The following is a 19,341-nucleotide window of genomic DNA, read 5'->3' as shown; positions in this document are numbered from 1 at the left end:
TAATCTTTTTGCCTGCTAGGACCAAATCCTCCATGTTCTTTGTGCCAGATCATCATTATCATCACTAATTTAAAACACACACACACACACACACACACACACAAATCCCAATGGCTAAGACATGAACTCAGAGGGATTCCCCCATTTGGAGAAGTGGTTTGTGGGCTGAGACATTCTCTATCCTAGAGATCTCTTGAGCATTAGGAAGAATTTCTGAGTTGATGTTGATGTAACCCACACACCTCCTGGGTGGGGTGTTCTGTCCTATCTAGTGGCACCGAGACCACTTAGAGCGAGTTAAATGTGTCTACTCTACAGCCTTAGCTAACAGCCAGTTGGCTTTTAGCTTATGCAGTAGAGGCTCATGCACTAAGCTCCAGAGATCCTGGCAAGCCCCCACTTGTAACGCCGACAGACCCTGATCGTCGGCGGATGGGATCGAACCTAGGATCTCGGGAGCTTAGTGCATGAGCCTCTACTGCATGAGCCAAAAACCAACTGGCTGCTAGCTAAGGCTGTAGAGCAGATTCATTTAACTCTCTCTAAGTGGTCTTGGTGCCACTAGATGGGACAGAACACCACACTCAGGAGGTGTGTGGGTTACATTTACAGGGCCAGGAGAGAGCATTTCTGTGTTCTATTTTCTCCTTTAATACATATTACCACAACAAAAGGAAGGACTTATCCTATTATATAGTCACGTTTATGTGGTTAATATTTCAAGTTTCATGGGAAATGCTTCCTTTATCCAAGCATTCTACACCACAAGCCAAACACCTTCACTAATAGCCCCGTTACAGGGAGCAGTGAAGTTTGAAAGGAATCAAAGATGATTCAGAACCACCAAATTCAGAAGTGGATCCAAGCTGCTTCAGAGTTCGGCGATGTTCAGATCTGGAGCATTTGGTCGGACCCATCTGTAATTCTGAAGATCTGTCTTTTGCAGCTGGGTTTTACAACCTAACCTGCAGGCCTTTCAGTAATGTGCCATCTAGCTTCACCCAAAATATAGAGCCAAATTCCTCTCTGATGTATGTCCACTTCAATTGATGAAGTTACACCAGGGATAAATTTGACCCATCATCTCTCATTAGAGATAAATGTGTTGCTAATTTGTGCAATATTTTGTCTGACCTATCACATTAACAGAATACTATCGTGTTCCTTTTCTTTTTAGCACAATAAACTAATTCAAAAGCCATTTATTCCACTTCATTAAGTCAATAGTTCCAGTTAAAAGTTGTTCTGAAAAACAATAGCTATTATAGCTTATATTAGATCAAGCATTTGCTTTCTGAACGAAGAAACCAAATGGCAGAGTAAGTCAAAATGTCATTTAGCTCTAAATGATTCTTCTTTATATTGGTTCATTTCCCAGATGTTTTATACAAGTCTGTTTTTCTCCTCTTTACTTTTGATCCACGATGCCCCATTTAGTGGGTTAATACAATGACAGAATGTTGTTGAACAACTCTACGGCCTCTGCTGAATCCTGCTGAGGCTTATGTCCTGCAGTGACTATGAAACCTTGTGGCATTGCGCCTACACCAACCTGCGCTCCACTAGCAGATCTGTTCAAGATACTTGTAGGGGGAGGGACATAGACTGGGAACATACTTCAACATTTCATCACATGTACATCAAACTACAGGGTTAAAAGGCTACTCGGTGTACTGGGCAATCACATGGCATTAGCCAGTGGTTCTCAACCAGGAGTACATGTACCCCTAGGGGTACACAGAGGTCTTCCAGGGGGTACATCACCTCATCTAGACATTTGCCTAATTTTACAACAGGCTACATAAAAAGCACTAGCGAAGTCAAAGCAAACTAAAATGTCATACAGACCATGACTTGTTTATACTGCTCTGTATACTATACACTGAAATGTAAGTACAATATTTATATTCCAATTGATTTATTTTATAATGATATGGTAAAAATGAGAAAGGAAGCAATTTTTCAGTAACCGTGTGCTGTGACACTTTTGTCTTTTTCTGTCTGATTTTGTAAGCTAGTAGTTTTTAATTGAGGTGAAACTTGGGGGTACGCAAGACAAGTCAGACTCCTCAAAAGGTACAGTAATCTGGGAAGCTTGAGAGGCACTGGTGTGAGCCATAGTCATTCTTAACAGTGTGCAGCTGAAATTGTAACACTATCCCTGCATATAATGAAATCACTTTCTTCACTGGTTAGCCTCCTCGTAAGTCAAGCATCACTCTCTATCCAGAAGACTCAGGATATGCTTCTTCTTCACTTCCTCCTTTTTATACCACTTCACTCCACTTGGGGATAAGGGATGGGGAACTCCAGCAAACTGTCTCCTCTTTACTCCCTGGCCCAGGCAGTGACAGCAACTCCCCTCCTTTGCTCTGGAACTACTGGGGGACTCAAGTGAGTAACATCCTGTTGCCCTGACTGACTGCTATAAAGGGACTTTCTCTTCTTCCAGATGCTGGCAGGTCCACATAGTAACTGTCAGGTATTGGGAGAGGTCTCCAGCAATGGGATTTTGTTTTGCTTGGTTAAAACAGGAATTTATTATATCAAAGTTCCTAATTCATACTAGAGACCTCAATTGTGGCTCACATTTTATCTAGCTTTAAGAGTTGCTATAGGTGATTCTGGAAAGTCTAGGTCACTGAGCCTTGCTTTGGTGCCAGGAAAAATAGCTGAGCGATATCACTAACGATTACATTTATAAAGCCCTGAGATACAATAAGTGCATTATAAACAGGAACAAACTGACACATGGTATCTTTTGTCTTTTTGTGCTTCTCTGACCTGTGCAGATCCTTTCAAAGAGTTAACAAAACAGTGGCTAAAGGTGAGGCCGTGGATATAACTTATTTAAACTTTCAAAAGGCTTTTGATAAAGCCCCTCAGAATAGGCTAATCAAAGGTTTCCAGCCTGATCTCCACCAACCTTGCTTCCTCTGGGCCCAGGACGTTAAGCTGCTTATCCTCACAAAACCTCTCTTCAACTATCATGCCTGGGTTTTATGGAGCACACAGCTGGCCCAGACATCCCCCGACCACCCTCCCACAGTTATTCTGTACAATACACACTGCCTCTAATCCCTATTAATACCTCCCCCATTAGTTATTCTGTACCGTACACACTGCCTCTAGCATCTATTGTGCCCCAAGCCCAGCTGCCTTTGATCCTTCCTAGCTGCATTTCCAATACCAATCCTCAGCCCCTCTCCTTCCTGCTTCATGTATATAACTTATCCTGAGATCTGGCCAATATTTTCTTTCACCACTTCAGGTTATTTAACTCTTCCAGTGTGTACACAATACTACATGCACCTTATTTCGATATGCAGCACTAGCTGCGTTTCCCAAGTTGCCCTACTGAAGAGCCAACTGTGCCTACAGGGACTTTTGATGACAGCTCCTAGCAGAGCAGAATGTGCCACTTTTTCCAACTATCTTAGGATTTTTATAAGGCGAGACCCATGCTCTTTGTGCATTTATACATGGAGTTACTAACTATATGCCCATCCCTCTGGGTGTAAATATCTATTTATGCACAAAAATGCTTCCTTTGTACAAACAAGTGAAGAAAGTAACTACAGAAAGATAAACACTTAAATGTGAGACACAGCAGAATCCAGGACAGGAGCTCTCAGTCTTGAGGCCACAACCACACGGGTGTCAATGGGGTACCAGCTATATTAAAGGTCCCAGCTATATTATATTAAAGGGTATTGGCGAGCGAGAACGTGTCCAGGTATAGAGATGGGGCTCCCAGGGAGAAGGTTAAAAAGCACTGATCTAGGGAACCTGATGGCTTGGGAGAAAGATAACAACAGAATATGGAACCCTTCAAATTCAGGTCACAAATTCAAACTCAGCCCAAGTCAGAAGTGACAAGTTTTTGTTGCTGACAGCTGCTCCATTTAGTTACTTGATTCATCCCCTAGGGTTCAGGGAGGCACATCATGTAGCACGGGTTACCCATGCCAGCAGAGACATCCCTCCCTAGCAAGAGCTCTGTCAGGGACAAACAGCTTTAAATTCTGGCTAGCAGGCCCCGTGTACTTGTATCACCCCATCTCCCAGGAGATCTGGTTATGCTCTCTGCCAGTCTTGATACTTCTGGGACCTGCACTGCTCAGTCCCAGGACCTCCATCAGAGTTAGGGTCATGAGTGCCTGGCAGCCCTGACACCCTTACTTCCCCATCAGATGATGCACTGTCGCCAAGATTCTGCAGCCTGGGTTCTGCCTACTTCCACCTCCATCACTAAATCTGCTGCTGAAACCAATTTTTGCTCTTAGGAAAATAAGCTGTAAAACCACTGTCATCAGCATTAAATACAATCCTGATTACTGAGCTTTGCCCTGTGGGATGCCTGCTGTTTTTCAATTTCCCTGTTATAGCCCTGTCTCCTAGTACTAAATCAGAAGTATTAATTTACTATGCCATAATAATGGCTTACTGTAGCAGTTAAAAAATGAGACATCATACCTTTGTCTTCTAGTCTCCTTCTACCGTTTACTCACGGTGATTGGAACCTAATTAAATTGCAATTTAAAAAGACCGGTGCAAGCGGTTAACAGAACTGACTGGCAAAACACTTTGGTGTAATGATCAGTTGTGCCTTTAACGGCCCCAGGGCAGAATTTGTTTGCAGAAAGACGACTACGTTATTAGTTGATTGGCACCGGGCACACCACCTTCTCCTAATCATTCTATGCACCACTAATAAATTCTGAGGCTCTTAAAGGCAAACAAATTTGAAGCATTTCCAGCAATTTAATTCCTCCACCCCTTATCACCGCCACCATTTTTTAATTATGCTGCTAAATTGAATTTTGCCTTATGAGATAAAGTTATTAGCCAAGCACATTGGAAATGGTTTACAGAAAAAGTGATTCTCTGCATTTTTCCAGAGATATTTGCCAAATAATTTCTGTTCCACTTAAACACTACATCATGTAGCTAAAAAATAATTTATTCTTTCATTAAAGCTTTGTTAAGAAAGGTTGAATTGCCTTCAAATTAAAAATATCTTGTTGCGCAGGTGACCACATAAATGTTCCCTAAAGCCAATGGAGCAGAGTCTTGGCATACTCATATGGACAAACTGATGCTTTGCATTGGAAAGTAGCGTCACCTAAAGCTTAAGGTAATTATCAGAGAAAAACTTCTTTGAGGCACGATCTGTTAGACCAGTGTTTCTCAATGACTGGTCCGTGGACCAGCACCAGTCCCTGAGATCTCCCTGACACAGTTTAGAAAGGCAGCAAGCCAGTCCTTGTTATCAAAAAGGTTGAGAAACAATGTGATAGACTGGAATATCTTCTGAGGGAAAGAGTGAAATTCCCTCACTTGAGACATTTAAAACTAGACTGGAAAATACAAAAGCAAATGTACTGTACTTTGAGTAAAAGAATGTAAGAATCCAGGAGTTATTCAGTACTTCATAGCCCAATTATGCATCTGTTTTATCAGTTTTAGAAGCAATTCAGTAATTTGTGCATAACCTACACTAGCAAAACATGTGCCACATCCCCCACCTTGGCTACTAAAATATAACTTACTCCTGTGATGAACTAATAGAGCTACCTGTGTCAGCTCAAAGAGGGTCTGTGCTACTGTGCTGATCTAAGCACTGCTGTTGACCCCTTGTGAGGGATCATGACATGAGCATCACCGGGGATTTTCCTACATCCTGCCAGGTGGAGTGTACAGCTCCCCAGGATTTCCCCAGCACCCCCACACACCCCCATGATCAACTAGTTACATGCAATGTTCCTGTTGGGTTCTGGGAAGTGCACTGCTAAAGGACCCTCCCCCAGCCTATGAGGAGGATCCACTTGGCCCGGGACTCAAATAATGATGGGGACAATGGAAAAAAAATAACAAGGACAGTTGTTGCCAATTTAGTCATCGATTCAAAATTTGAATTAAATCAAAACATTAATATACACTTTAAAAGCATACACAGTATATGATAAAATACTTGTACCTGAAAAAGCATAATGGGTTTGAAAAGTATGAACAAAGACTAGCTTCCTCACACTGCTGCTGTTTTTTATGACAACGTTGGCACATCCGTTTCGGTGATGTTGGCCAACCTTACCATTTTAAATTATGAATTGTAAGCAAGGTCTGAGTGAGCTCTCCCCTGACAGCTAGTGATGAGCCAAAGGGTGGGGAGGAAAAGCTCCAGGACCAGAGTGTATTTACATGAACACACCTACTCTGCCTAGGTATCCAGCAGACAGAGCTGTGTTGCCCAAGTGATCAATTTCAGCTGGTGTTGGGTTACAAATCACTTTAGTATTGAATGTGGGGGTAATAAAATGTTGTTATTGTATGAGTTAAAGGCAGCAGAACTGTGCTTAGCCTGTCCTGATTGAGGAGGTCACCCTCAGTGCTTAATTTGTGCTGATGAATGCACTGATGCAAATGGGCATCAAGTATTAGGTCATTGTGGTTATCTTCATGTCAGTGGTAGGCCAAAAGATTATTTTTAGATGTTCAGGTTATAGAAGACACGTTGGCCGCATCTGTGACAACCCACATCTTAGAAGAGTTAAATGCTTGTAAATTGACCCCCAAACAGATGCTTGTGCATTTGATGGAGCTGCAAACTTATCTGGAAGACATGGTGGAGTACAAGCTTTGCTCAGAGAAAAGTGTAACCCTAATATCTCCTATACACACTGCAGATGCCATCTACTCCATCTAGTGCTAGTACGAGCTGCAGAATCTTCAAAAGACATTTAAAAAGCCTTACATTTAATGTCTTCATTATACTTTTTTTTTTTAAGCAAGAGTCCAAAAGGATTGAATGTCTTGGGAAAAATAGAAGATATACTGGGACTGAAGTTCAAATTAGTCCAACCTGGAAAAACCTGCTGGATTTCTCATGAGTGATCTTTGGCTGTTGTCTTAAAATTACTGCAACTGTTATTACTGGCTTTGGAAAGTATCTGCTGAGATGGGACGGATCTAAGTAGTGAGGCTGGTGGACTACTTTTTCTACTAAGTTCAGAGAAGACTATGGCCATTCTTTCTCTTGTAAGTCTACTTATGAAACTACTTGGGTCATTAAACAATGCCATGCAGGCATCTGCTACAAAAGTAGTAGATCTTTGTCCAGCAATTGTAGCTACTTTTGGATCAATTAGAGAGATAGCCACTGAAAATATACTGGAAGAAGCAAAGACTTCAGTCCAGAAGTTGACTAATGAAGGCACTTACACTGAATTTTTAAGTGAAGAGGACAAGAAGTGTTTGTTCAGCCAGATGAAAAAGTACACAGACTTGATTCTTACAAATCTACAACAGTGATTTCTGGATTCTACTCAACCTCTGCGTAGCTTTTACAGATGGCTATCTTATAAAACATTGACAGTGGCGTGGAGTGAGGCACTATCAGCAATGAGGCTGCCATGTGATCAGGACCGACTAGAGAATTTGAACACAGAGTGGAATGTCATACAGTGAATGAAGATTTGACTTCAACTTCTTCATCACCACCACTAGTGGTTTGACCCAAACTTTGTGCTATGTTTCCTGGGATGAAAGAAATAGGAATACATCTCTTGCTACTCCCAGTCACAACAGCTATAGTTGGCGACTTCTGTTCAATGGGGAAAAAGAACACTCTTCTGCCTGATCATGAGCGTATTATGAAGGACTGGAAGTACCAGATACACGAGAAGCCACCAAAGATGAATGCACTGCATTCGAGAAGTTCATTAACAGAGTTGTGAAAAGTACAACAAGAAACCAAGAAGGATGTAAATGTAGTGCTTCTTAGTAGGCTTGAATAGCTAACTTTAATTTGTGCAATGATTTTAAAACATGAGTTAAATCTAACAAAATGGTCGTGAAACATTTTTCAGTTTTTATTATGATGACATACAACTCACCTTTGCCCGCATGGTCTCACCCATTGGCCCTCACCTCCCCACCCCACCCCAATTTCAATTCCTGGGGAAAACACTGAGTATCACAGACATTTGGTTAAAAGAGAGTCACCATGACAGCTATGGTGGAGCTGGTACTCATCGTAAGTGAAGATCACAAGCATTATATAATTAAAAAAAAAAAAAAAGAAAGAAAGGGAAAAAAAACCTTACTGGGGCCCTTACTAGAGAGTCTCTTTTTCCTCTTTCTTTCAGTATCCCCCATACATACTCCATGAGCTGGGTAGGATTTTCCTCCCGGTCTGTAGCTACAGTAGTTTGGGTTATTATCAATGGCTGGAATTTTCATTGACATTTACTTGAACAACTTTCTAGCCAAGACCTTGGTAGCTTTCTTTTGTGTTTCTCTTCTTTAAGTCATTTCCTGCTGCATTCATCATGACCTATTGTGTATCATTTCCCCATGACTAATGTACACAATTCACTTTGGCCATGCTTTTAAACTGTTCAGAAATCACATTTGTAACTAGTTTCTATTATTTGCATGCTTTTATTAGCATGAGAATATCAACAACTGAGAACAAACAACATTCCTTTAAAATTCTCTTTTGAGAGCAGCAAATTTTGGAGGCAATGTCTACAGTATATAATTTACAGAATTACTGTAATTGATGTTACTGTTATATTGAGAGGTGGATAGCTTCTGAAGCTCTTTATACGATGTATTTGTTTTAAGAATGCCGCCTTCTCTATCATAATGGACCAAATCTAAAACTCTCCTTCATCAATGACCGAAATCAAATAAGTGGCCAGGCCAAGTTGTAGAGAACTTTTCATTTTTACATTTTACAAGTTGATGGATGAAAGAATTCTGATTAAATAGGAACTAGCCCAACCCTTTATCCAGACAATGAACTCAACAGCAGTCTTTTTGGAAGTGTGAAATTTCACACATCCTGGAGTAGATCTCTTGCACACATTATGTTTCAACTACCTTGAAGACAAATTAAGCACTTAAATGCTACCACCAAATAGCTTAAGTGGTAGGAACTTGTTCTTTTGAAGCAGGGAGCTCTGAGTTCTTTCCCTGCTACAACCACAAAGTGTCCAAAACAAGTACTCTCAGATATTCTAATATAGAAGTGTTAGATGACCATGATTTAATAAATAATGATGTAATCTAATAAAATGGCCACCATAATATTATATGTGCACATGGCACAATAAAATGAAGGGCTAGTACCTTAAATTCACCTAGGTCCTTGGTTTAATTTTTGCTGTAAGATATATTCATGTTTTTAAGATGTTTAGTGAATTGACATACTGCTGTCAACTGTATCTTAGAAAAGACTGTTCCAAAATCTGCTTTGTTTGAAATAAATGTTGTTCATTGACTTGCATACAATAATTGGCACTATAATTTTATACCTGTCAAAATCTGATGTACACTGTTGCCTAATTGCTATTTTGTGTGCACATTAAGGTGTAAAGTCAATTTAACTGCTTTTGTAATTCAACGAATTCTTCTGTGAGGCTACAGAATGATAAATGCAGTTATCACCAGACTGCAATTTTGCTCTTTTTTGGATTTACTTACCTCAGATATCATCTTAAGGCAATACTGGACCTGATCCTGCAAGGTATTAAGCACCACCTGGCTGAGCACCCTCAAAAATCTGTTGACTTCAGTGAGAGTTTAGAGATTCCAGCACTTCTGAATGGATACATCTCTTGCATGATTGGATCCACGGTGACATATTTTTATTCTCCAGAACTTGAAGACCAAAATAGTTGTGCATTACAGGCAAGAGTAATGCTTTCTACAAAGAGCTACCCTTAAAGTCTTCTCAGAAGATGCAGAATACAGCTATCCACTTCCCAACTGGGGTCAGGTACTGACTATAGAAGATCAGTATTTGTATCTCTAAGCTGATTTCCTATTTTTCACCACTCAAGGTGGAATTAGCTGTGCTGGTGATGATCTTTCATTAAAGCTCAACATGGTCTGGGACTCAAAAATCAGACAGAACCATGGATCAAAAATTGCACTGAAGTGAACCTCAAAAGACTTTTATGGAGGTTTGAAAATATATCTAATAAACGACCTATTATTTAGTTTTTGATGCATCTTCGCCTTTTGGTTTCTGCTGGGAGCAGATATAGAAGCAATTGGTTTTCAAAAAGACAGTTCTCATGGTATTTGTAACCCATGCTGAAGACAGAAGTATCAGACACTTTGCAGAAAGCCTCTTTTCTCAAGACACCACTCGAATTACTAGGTCAAAGAACTTTGGGCTTGTATACACAGTGAGTTACTGTATGGCAAAAAGGGACTTTCACTGTGCAACAAGCTGGTGCACTGTAGATTCACAGCCTAGTTGTCATGCAGTAATTTGTTGAGTAGACATGACTTTAAAGTATAGACAGGATCAGCCATTTGATTCAGATAACCATCTGACATCTGGATGCTTACTTGAATCAAACGGCTGATCCTTTTGGGATTTTCCCATTACCAACTTTGTGGTAAGGCACATCTAAAATCAAGAGATAGTTTAAATGGGTATCAAGGGTGTTGGGAACTAGAGCACACTTCACCTGCCTTACACCAAATATAGTCTTATTCCATATAGACCTTTAGCAAAAAGGTCTAACTAAGTGGTATGTATGAAATGTTGGCCAAGATCATTTCTATTATGTCTATTTTCTTATTCCATGTCTCAGACTATAAGAAGGTTCTCATCCTGTTTCCATTAAAATCAGTGGCAAAACTTCTCCAAAAATATTTTCCATTATTGATACTTTTACCTGAGCCATGAATAAAATCAAGGAAGTTTGGAGGCTACCATTAAATTTCATGAGTGTGCAAAAAAACCCAACGCTATTTATATGTCCTAATTTTCCAGTGTGTTTGTTATTTTTAGAAGAGAAAACATTCAGTACATTTTCAGAACTTTTGCCTATGCTTTTACTGGCAATTGAAGTGGGTTGGTATGCATCCAAGATATAAAAGTAAAGAGATAAAGAACTTATAAAACAAAGAAAGAAATCTTATCATCAACAGGTAATAAGCAGTGAGGGCACCAACACCATTGACTAGGGAACAGTACTACACTGAACCGCTTGTCTGGGTATACTGCAAGAAAGACAGGAGACTTGTTATGGGTTTTAATCAGGCTGCAACTTTATTATATAGGTGTCTGGGACTACCCGGCAGATTTGGAGGGGGCGGGGGGTTGGCTCCCTGACGTACCAATCATAGGAGTCCCCAACCCCCTCCCCCGCTCTGTTCCTTTATCTAGTACCTCCTTTTAAGTCCTTTACCAGGTCATTTATCTGGTCACTGGCTGCCCTCCCTATGGAGTACCTGCACTGAACATCCGCCCAACCTTACAAAATGAGTTGCGACATATGGCCTACCCCCTTTTCTATTCACCGGAAAAGGTCGTCACTCACACCCGCTGTGGGGAAGGGGGGAAAAACCACACTCCACCGAAGCCAATTCTGGTGGTGTGGGAAAAATTCCTTCCCAGCCCCCCTTTAAAAGAGGCGACTAGCGTAATGCCCACAGCAGGTCCTAACCCAGCCTGCCATTCGCCTCCACTAGGGGAGGTGGGGTGGGTGCTGGCTTCCTCGCTGTGTGGCACAAAGAGACTTGCTCCACCCAGGTTTCGTACCTTTATGCACATTCCTGGAGGGGGGAGGGAGGCAAGTCATTGCTGCAAAGCTGACCACTGAGCACCTTTTTTACAGCAGTTTCTGACCTCCTTCCTCCCCACCCACAAAGCAGAGCTGCCATTTCTTGGGTAAGCCCAGACAAACTCTGCACCCCTTTAGTTGTGGTGCAGTCCTTTGCAAACCCATAGCTCAGCAACTTGCAGCAACTGTTAGGGGGAAAAGCAAACAACCAAGCTTGCATACGACAGATCTGTCTTGCATACAATATCTAGGGGGGAAATAAATGTTATGCAAATTCACAAATTAGTCTCTAAAATTCTAATATGGCATAAGTTAACCTCATGTCCAGCAAAAGTTATGATAAATGTCAGCTGGAGACTTCAGAGACAGATTTGATTTAACTAGTGGGCACAGGTGTCTAAGCAGCTGCGCGTTCCAGCTTCCGGGCTAGATGAGAATGAATCTAGCTAAAAATGTTGCTATTGGGAAGTTAAATGACATTCAAAAAATATTGCTTTTCTGTCCCTGATGTTTCAGATATTGTGCAGCCCAAAAATTAGGTTTAGCTAGAATTAATTCCCCCTTCAAGTTACATCAGATGTGCCTGTTGCAGTAATCCATTTTTCAAATGCATGCTGTAATGTTTAGCATTCCTAGAACTTCTGACTTTTGAAGGGTTTACCCTGTGAAGCCTTCTGCTGTCATGGATTGTACTTTGAAGCCTAATCGCTTCAGTTGGTTTGAGAATCATAACTTTGATTAACAGCAGTTATATACTGGACAAGTTGTGTCAAATGAAAGGAGGTCATTATTAAGAATAGAAGGAAAGGTGCTGGAAATCAGTCAAAATGACTGAATAAAGCTGAGTTAGCAGGCCAGTCAGGAAAATAAAGGTCAGGAGAGAGAGGCTTTAGATCTTCATATCACTGAAAACAGTGGGATCACTAGGCTCTGATCAAGCATGACAGTTCCCAATGATAACTAAATAAAGCTACATTATTATTTCCAATATGCCATCAAGGTGAGTTTGTGGCTTGCTCTACACACTTGCTCAAGGGAGGAAGGTCATGTAAGGCAACCCCTTTTGCAACACTGCAGGGGCTGCCCACATTGTGGGTTACAGAGTACGGGAGGGAGCAGCCTCTATGGGGCCACTACTTACCATCCCACAAAAGAGGATGGGGAGCAGATGAACAGGTGGGGGCAGAACACCTTAACTTCACCCCAAATGTGCCAGCCAGTGCAGTTGCACTGGTGCAGAATGGGAAGTAACCTGTGCAATTCTAGGGATGGCGTAGCTTACTCCCTCCCTGCAGCAAGGGGGAACCAGGTTCTGTATTGTGACTTGAGGGCCTGAATTGTGACCTATCTGCCCCTCGGCTTGCATTAACTCCCTATTTGACAGTGGGTTTGTAGAGGACTGAGCCTTTCCTTCCTAGAACAATGAAGGAGAAGAAATAATTTTTTATGTAGGTTGTTGAGTTCCTGATTGATTATTTTAATGCTGGTGGGATTTTTATTGTTATTGTTGTATTACTATTTATGTGTTAGGATGCTAAGCGCTCTGTATACGCATATTTTTATTATTTAAAAGCTAAATAAGCAAATGCTTAATAGTAAGGGGTAGTCCTCTTTATTTATCTAAGGCAAATTGGACCTTCCTCCCCCACCCCCAGGATAACGACTGTTTACCCTGTTGGGTCATAGACAAGGCTAGGGTGGCTAAGGTGGTCCTAGCCCCAGCACAAGGCAGAGCCACCTCAAAGATGCTCTCTTATGGCAGTCCCACAGGACTCTGATAGCAGTCAAGTGAACACGCAGCGATAGTGGCTTCCCAACTTAAACCCTCTTTTGCCACACCACACCAGGAAAGCTGCAAAGGGACATATGAGCAATGCATAGAAGACTTAGCTGGCCTATCAGTCTGTCCCTGTAGAACTCTGTGCTGGATTTACAGACAGGCTCCACCTATAACATTTGGATCCAGTTCTCAACCCCCACACAGTTTAGTGGTGATTGGATGCAGCGGTTTTGTTGGTAGAGTTAGAGAGGGGTACCAGCCAGGCACTTTGAATGTGGCGGGTTTGAGTTCTGAAACCACCCATATTTCAGAAGTGTTCAGTTCTGAGGGTTTGGCTCAGGCGCTCTCTACTTTTACTGCTCTACTCTGTCAATCATATGTATATAAAAACCAACAATATACCAAATTCCATGGACAAATATCAATGTAAGTAAATGCAATCATCCCAGGGTAAGTGACATAGACCCTGCAACCATTCCCTCATATAAAAGCCTGAGCAAACATATGACCTTTACAGCATGTCCTGAAGACATTCAAGCTCTGTTGAAAATCTTGGCAAAGCAATTTTAGAGTCAAGAGCTCTCCAATAAATGCCCTGGTGCCATTGTTTTGACATCTAGCAACTACTAGTTATGACACCCTAGATGATCGCAAGGTAGGCAGAGACAGAGACGCATAGAAAGCTAAAACTTGAATCATACAGGTACTTCTAACTATCCACAATGTCAAACTATACCTAACGCACATTGCAATCTTCCTGATGTTATTCTGGATAAGACCAGGTACCAAGCCAACTTGTACATCCCTGTCTTGCTCCCAATATACATACATTCCCCTGTCAGACAGCCTTCAGCTTGATTAGAGCCTGAATCTATATGGAGACTGTTCACATTATAAGAACATAAGAACAGCCATACTGGGTCAGACCAAAGGTCCATCTAGCCCTGTATCCTATCTTCAGACAGTGGCCAATGCCAGGTGCCCCCGAGGGAATGAACAGGTAATCATCAAGTGATCCATTCCCCGTCACTCATTCACAGCTCCTGGCAAACAGAGGCTAGGGACACCATCCCTGCCCATCCTGGCTAATAGCCATTGATGGACCTATCCTCCATGAATTTATCTAATTCTTTTTTGAACCCTGTTATGGTCTTGGCCTTCACGACATCCTCTGGCAAGGAGTTCCACAGGTTGACTGTGTGTTGTGTGAAGAAATACTTCCTTTTGTTTGTTTTAAACCTGCTGCCTATTAATTTCATTTGGTGAGCCCTAGTTTTTGTGTTATGAGAAGGAGTAAATAGCACTTCCTTATTTACTTTCTCCATTCCAGTCAATAATATCTCCCCTTAGTCGTCTCTTTTCCAATCTGAAAAGTCCCAGTCTTATTAATCTCTCCTCATATGGAAGCCGTTCCATACCCCTAATAATTTTTGTTGCCCTTTTCTGAACCTTTTCCATTGATTTTGAAGATGAAGATGGTAAAAGACCAAAGAAAAAAGAACAACAAAAAGAAGAAATCAAACTTCTACCCTGGACTGGCTTTTGGACTGAAATGAAGTATGGCAAGATTAAACACATGCGCTCACTCCTGAGGGAAATCCACTGCCAAAACAAATCCTGATTTTTATGGTAAATTATTCAAGCCAACTCAATTTTATGTGAAACTGTAAAGCTGCCAGAAAGGAAAAATTTAAAGACTATAATGGACAAATCTTGGTACATGTGGAAAGAGAGCTTTTTAGAGACAAGCTGACAGTTTATGTTATATTGAGGAACAGTTAATGAATCACCAAGTTTAGAGACCACAGATGTATATTGTGAGCCACTATATTCGCAGCATATCACAATATTGACTTTTAAATGAATATTTTAAAAAGTTATTTTATTCAAATGTTATTCCATCTCTTGGTCAGCTTAGTGGTTTTGTTCTTTTACCCTGGGGAGAAAAATAATACAAAGATTTTTTTTTAACAAAGACCCATAACAACGGAGGAGGAAAAAATTAGCTGGTGCCTTCACGCTAGCAGTGAATAGTGAACCAGAATCACATAAGTAATATGCTTAGAATTTAGGGGGCACATCTCAATGGGGTGTGCAGGGCTTTGGCAATTTCATGAACAAGGGCATAAATTAGGGTTGCCAGATGTCTGGTTTTTAACCGGAAAGTCCAGTTGAAAGGGGACCTGTGCAGTGTCCAGCCAGTGACTGGACACCAAAAGTGCAGTTACCGCAGTAACCACTATTGGCCTCTGCCACTGGGAGGGCGGGAAGAGCAGCTGCTGCTGAAGGAGTGAGGATCCTAACAGTGCCAGCAGCTGGGCTTGTCGCATGTGATGTCCCATCCTGCCTTCTGAGTCTTCCAGGGTCCTGGTTCTCTCCAGCCCCTCACTCCCTGTTCCCACCCCACTTCATCCCTATTAGGCAGGCAGACTCCGCGTCAGCTCCTCCCACCCGGGCTCTGCAGGCGGCAGGTGAATCCTAGGGGAGCGGGGGTTGTAGTATTCGACAGGGGGGCTTGTAGTATTCGATTAGGGTGACCAGATGTCTCGATTAGGGTGACCAGATGTCCCGATTTTATAGGGACAGTCCCGATATTCAGGGCTTTCTCTTACATAGGCATCTATTACCCCCCACTCCCGTCCTGATTTTTCTCACTTGCTATCTGGTCGCCCTATATTCGATTTTGAAAAAATGGAAAGTTGGCAACCCTACCATAAATGTGGAAGGCATTCATAGACTATGGTAATAGGGACCATATAAATGGTTAGGCTGATAGAATGGGAGTTTTACCTGCATCAGGATTGCAAGATTAGGCCCAGATTAGGCTTCTAGTTGTGTAGCTGCCCACTGCTCTATCTTTCAATGCCGTGAAACAAACATATAGCAAGGACATGAGCTAAACACCTGTTTGATAAGTTAGGCCATCAGAAGAAGTATGAAGTTGTTTTCGGTTAGCAATACTATTTAACTATATTAGCGTCTCTCTGTTCTAAAAAAACATTAGCTGTTGGAGAGCCATTTGCTTTTAAGTATAAAACTATTTTCTTTTATATTCTTTGGTACAATACAAAGTAATCTTTTCTCTGTGTATTTGTAGTCTTAATACATTTAAGCAATTAATCCATAACGTGACAAAGGCAGCATGAAAACAGACATGCAGCTTAGTTTTAATAAGCGCTAATACATTTATGCTGTGTTTTGGCAGACCAGCCTTCTACAAACATTTGGCTTCCCAGAGCATATCTATGAAAATTAACGATCTGTCACCGGACTTGCCTATGTTCTAATGAAGTAGTTAGTCAAGTATGAGTGAAGTCAGTGTGAGAAGCTGCCTTCTCCCATTCACGATAAAGCCTCTCTCCCTCCAACAAATTAAATTAGGTGAGTAAAAATTTAATTACTGCTGTGCACCAATTTTGCATTCGTGATCAAATAAAAGTCTTTGTAGGGTTTATAGTAAAGAAGTGGGAGAGACGCAAGATAAGCCAAGCATTTAAATGCATTATAAATGATTGTTGTTTTCTCCAAGCACAGTGCTCACGGAAAAAAGTTTTCCTCTCTTTCTAAAATAAAGGAAGTATTTTCCAATAGCCTAGTGGTACCATTCCCTTTTCAAAACCTCAACCAAAGGATCTCAAGGAGCTTCAGATATTCTGATATCCTTGGAAAAAAGAGACTGAGCATGACTCAGAAGCTGAGCTAGTAAACTAGATTTGCTGTTTTTTCAGAATGGGAGCTACATTTCTAAGTGTTGTACTATGTTTAAGCAGGGAAGAATCAGAGCAGCATTAGATATTTCACTATATGGGTGTAACTCAAAACTCTGTTTTAACTCCATCCAAAAAACCTGTGACATCTAACGGGGAAAGCCAACAAGTTCCAAAAAATAATATATACAAACCTTGAATGAGGAGAGTCCCCACCCTGTTCTGAACTCAGTCCTCACGAATAAGTGTCTGAATGAGGGCGGCCAAAAAACCAAGAATTTAAATTTCTCAAAAAATGTTACAGAGAGTCCTGTGGCACCTTTAAGACTAACAGATGTATTGGAGCATAAGCTTTCGTGGGTGAATACCCACTTCGTCAGACGCAACAGTATTCACCCACGAAAGCTTATGCTCCAATACATCTGTTAGTCTTAAAGGTGCCACAGGACTCTCTGTTGCTTTTTACAGATCCAGACTAACACGGCTACCCCTCTGATACTTCAAAAAAATGTTGAGGTTTTAATATGTGGTTCCATTCCATTGCAGAACATAACCAAGCCCTTCTGTCATTTTTCATGCAAAAAACTAAAGCATAAAACCACAGAATAGCCAATAGGCTGGTGGTTAGAGCACTCACCTTGGATGCAGGAGACCTTTGCTCAAGTCCATGCTCCATATCAGCTAGAGCAAGGACTTAAATTTGGGTCTTCCACATGCCAGGTGAGTGTCCTAATCATCAGGCTATTCTGGGGTGTCTGACCAGAGATTCCATTCTGGACCTAAGAAACCTTTCCATTCAGATATGTGAAACGTTTCTTCTTTCAATGAAGCAGCATTATCTGACCAAACAAAGGCATCGAAAAATTCCTGAGCAGCTCTATTCTCAACTCAAATATAAATTTTAGACTGAGCTTCCTCCTTAACTGGCTGTTTCTAGGAATTTTTTTTTCCCTCTGTAAGACCGCCTCTCATCCACTACCTCCTTTCCCCTGCCATAGAGCATGTTTACTTTCTCGCCTTCAGGGTTGGACCTAATGCCACCTAGTCTGGCTGCCAGAATGAATAAGAAAAAATAGCCCTGTATTTCCAAGCAGGATCCTAGCACTTGAAACTCTATCATAGAGAAATAAAAATTGCAGAAACTTGGTGTGAAGTATGTGCTTGCAAGGGAGCCTACAGGTGTATAGGAAAGACTGTGCTTTTGTCCAGGAGTGCACATGAGAGATAGCGAGTCTTCAATGACAGTTATTTGTATTCTGCAGGGGGAGAATCAGATCCCAAGTGTGTGGGGGAGTGCAGTTTTCGGAGGAGGATAGGGCTTTCAGAGTATGGCAACTCATGGCCGCTAGATAGTAATATGAGCCATTCCCCCTAGCACCCCAGGGGCATGGGGAATTGTGGCATGTGATCATGGAGTGCAGGACGTGGGCCTTTGCAGTCTGCACCAGATGTTGCTTTCTAGATGTTGATTTTTTCTAGTGGGGCTTAGGGCAGCGATGGTTTGCAAGATCACCTCCCTGGTCCATAGTAGTCTGCAAGTGTTTATTAATGGTAAATAGCCTGGTTTTCCACATGACATATTGTCCAGTTTCACTTGCAGAATGACAGCAGCAATAAAAATGTTACAGCATTAAATTATATCTTGTTTATTAAAATCACCCTACTTTACCTACTATAGAGCGAATGTAATTAAAAAGGACAGTTGAACTGAAACTAAACTAACACACTTAACATATCATTACTGGCTGAAAATAGAATTCAGCTACATTGTGATCTTGCAGTCCTTACTCAGGCAGAAACTCTCTGAGTTCAGTAAGGCTTTTGCAGGATTAGGGCTCCATTTATTTTGCTGGTGGTGTGATCTCACTACCAAACAATTTCGAGGTCTCCTTATGTGAGACTAAAGTGTCATCACCCTAATCTTACAGTCCAGAACTATTTGAACATTCATCTTTTGATTGCATGCTAAGCAACTTATTCACTAAAAACAACGAGGAGTCCTAGTAGCACCTTGGAGACTAAATTTATTTGGGCATAAGCTTTCGTGGACTATAACCCACTTCATCAGATGCATGGAGTGGAAAATACAGTAGACAGGTATAAATATACAGCACATAAAAAGATGGGAGTTGCCTTACCGGGTGGGGGAGTCAGTACTAACGAGGCCAATTCAATTAGGGTGGATGTGGCCCATTTACAACACTTGACAAAAAGGTCTGAGCCTCAACAGAGGGAAAATCACTCCCTGTAGTGACCCAGCCCCTCC

The sequence above is a fragment of the Terrapene carolina genome, unplaced genomic scaffold, assembly GCF_002925995.2.
Source record: "Terrapene carolina triunguis isolate 2854851 unplaced genomic scaffold, T_m_triunguis-2.0 Scaffold89, whole genome shotgun sequence".
In the NCBI taxonomy this organism is placed as follows: domain Eukaryota; kingdom Metazoa; phylum Chordata; order Testudines; family Emydidae; genus Terrapene; species Terrapene triunguis.
Note: the sequence above shows the minus strand (reverse complement) of the source record.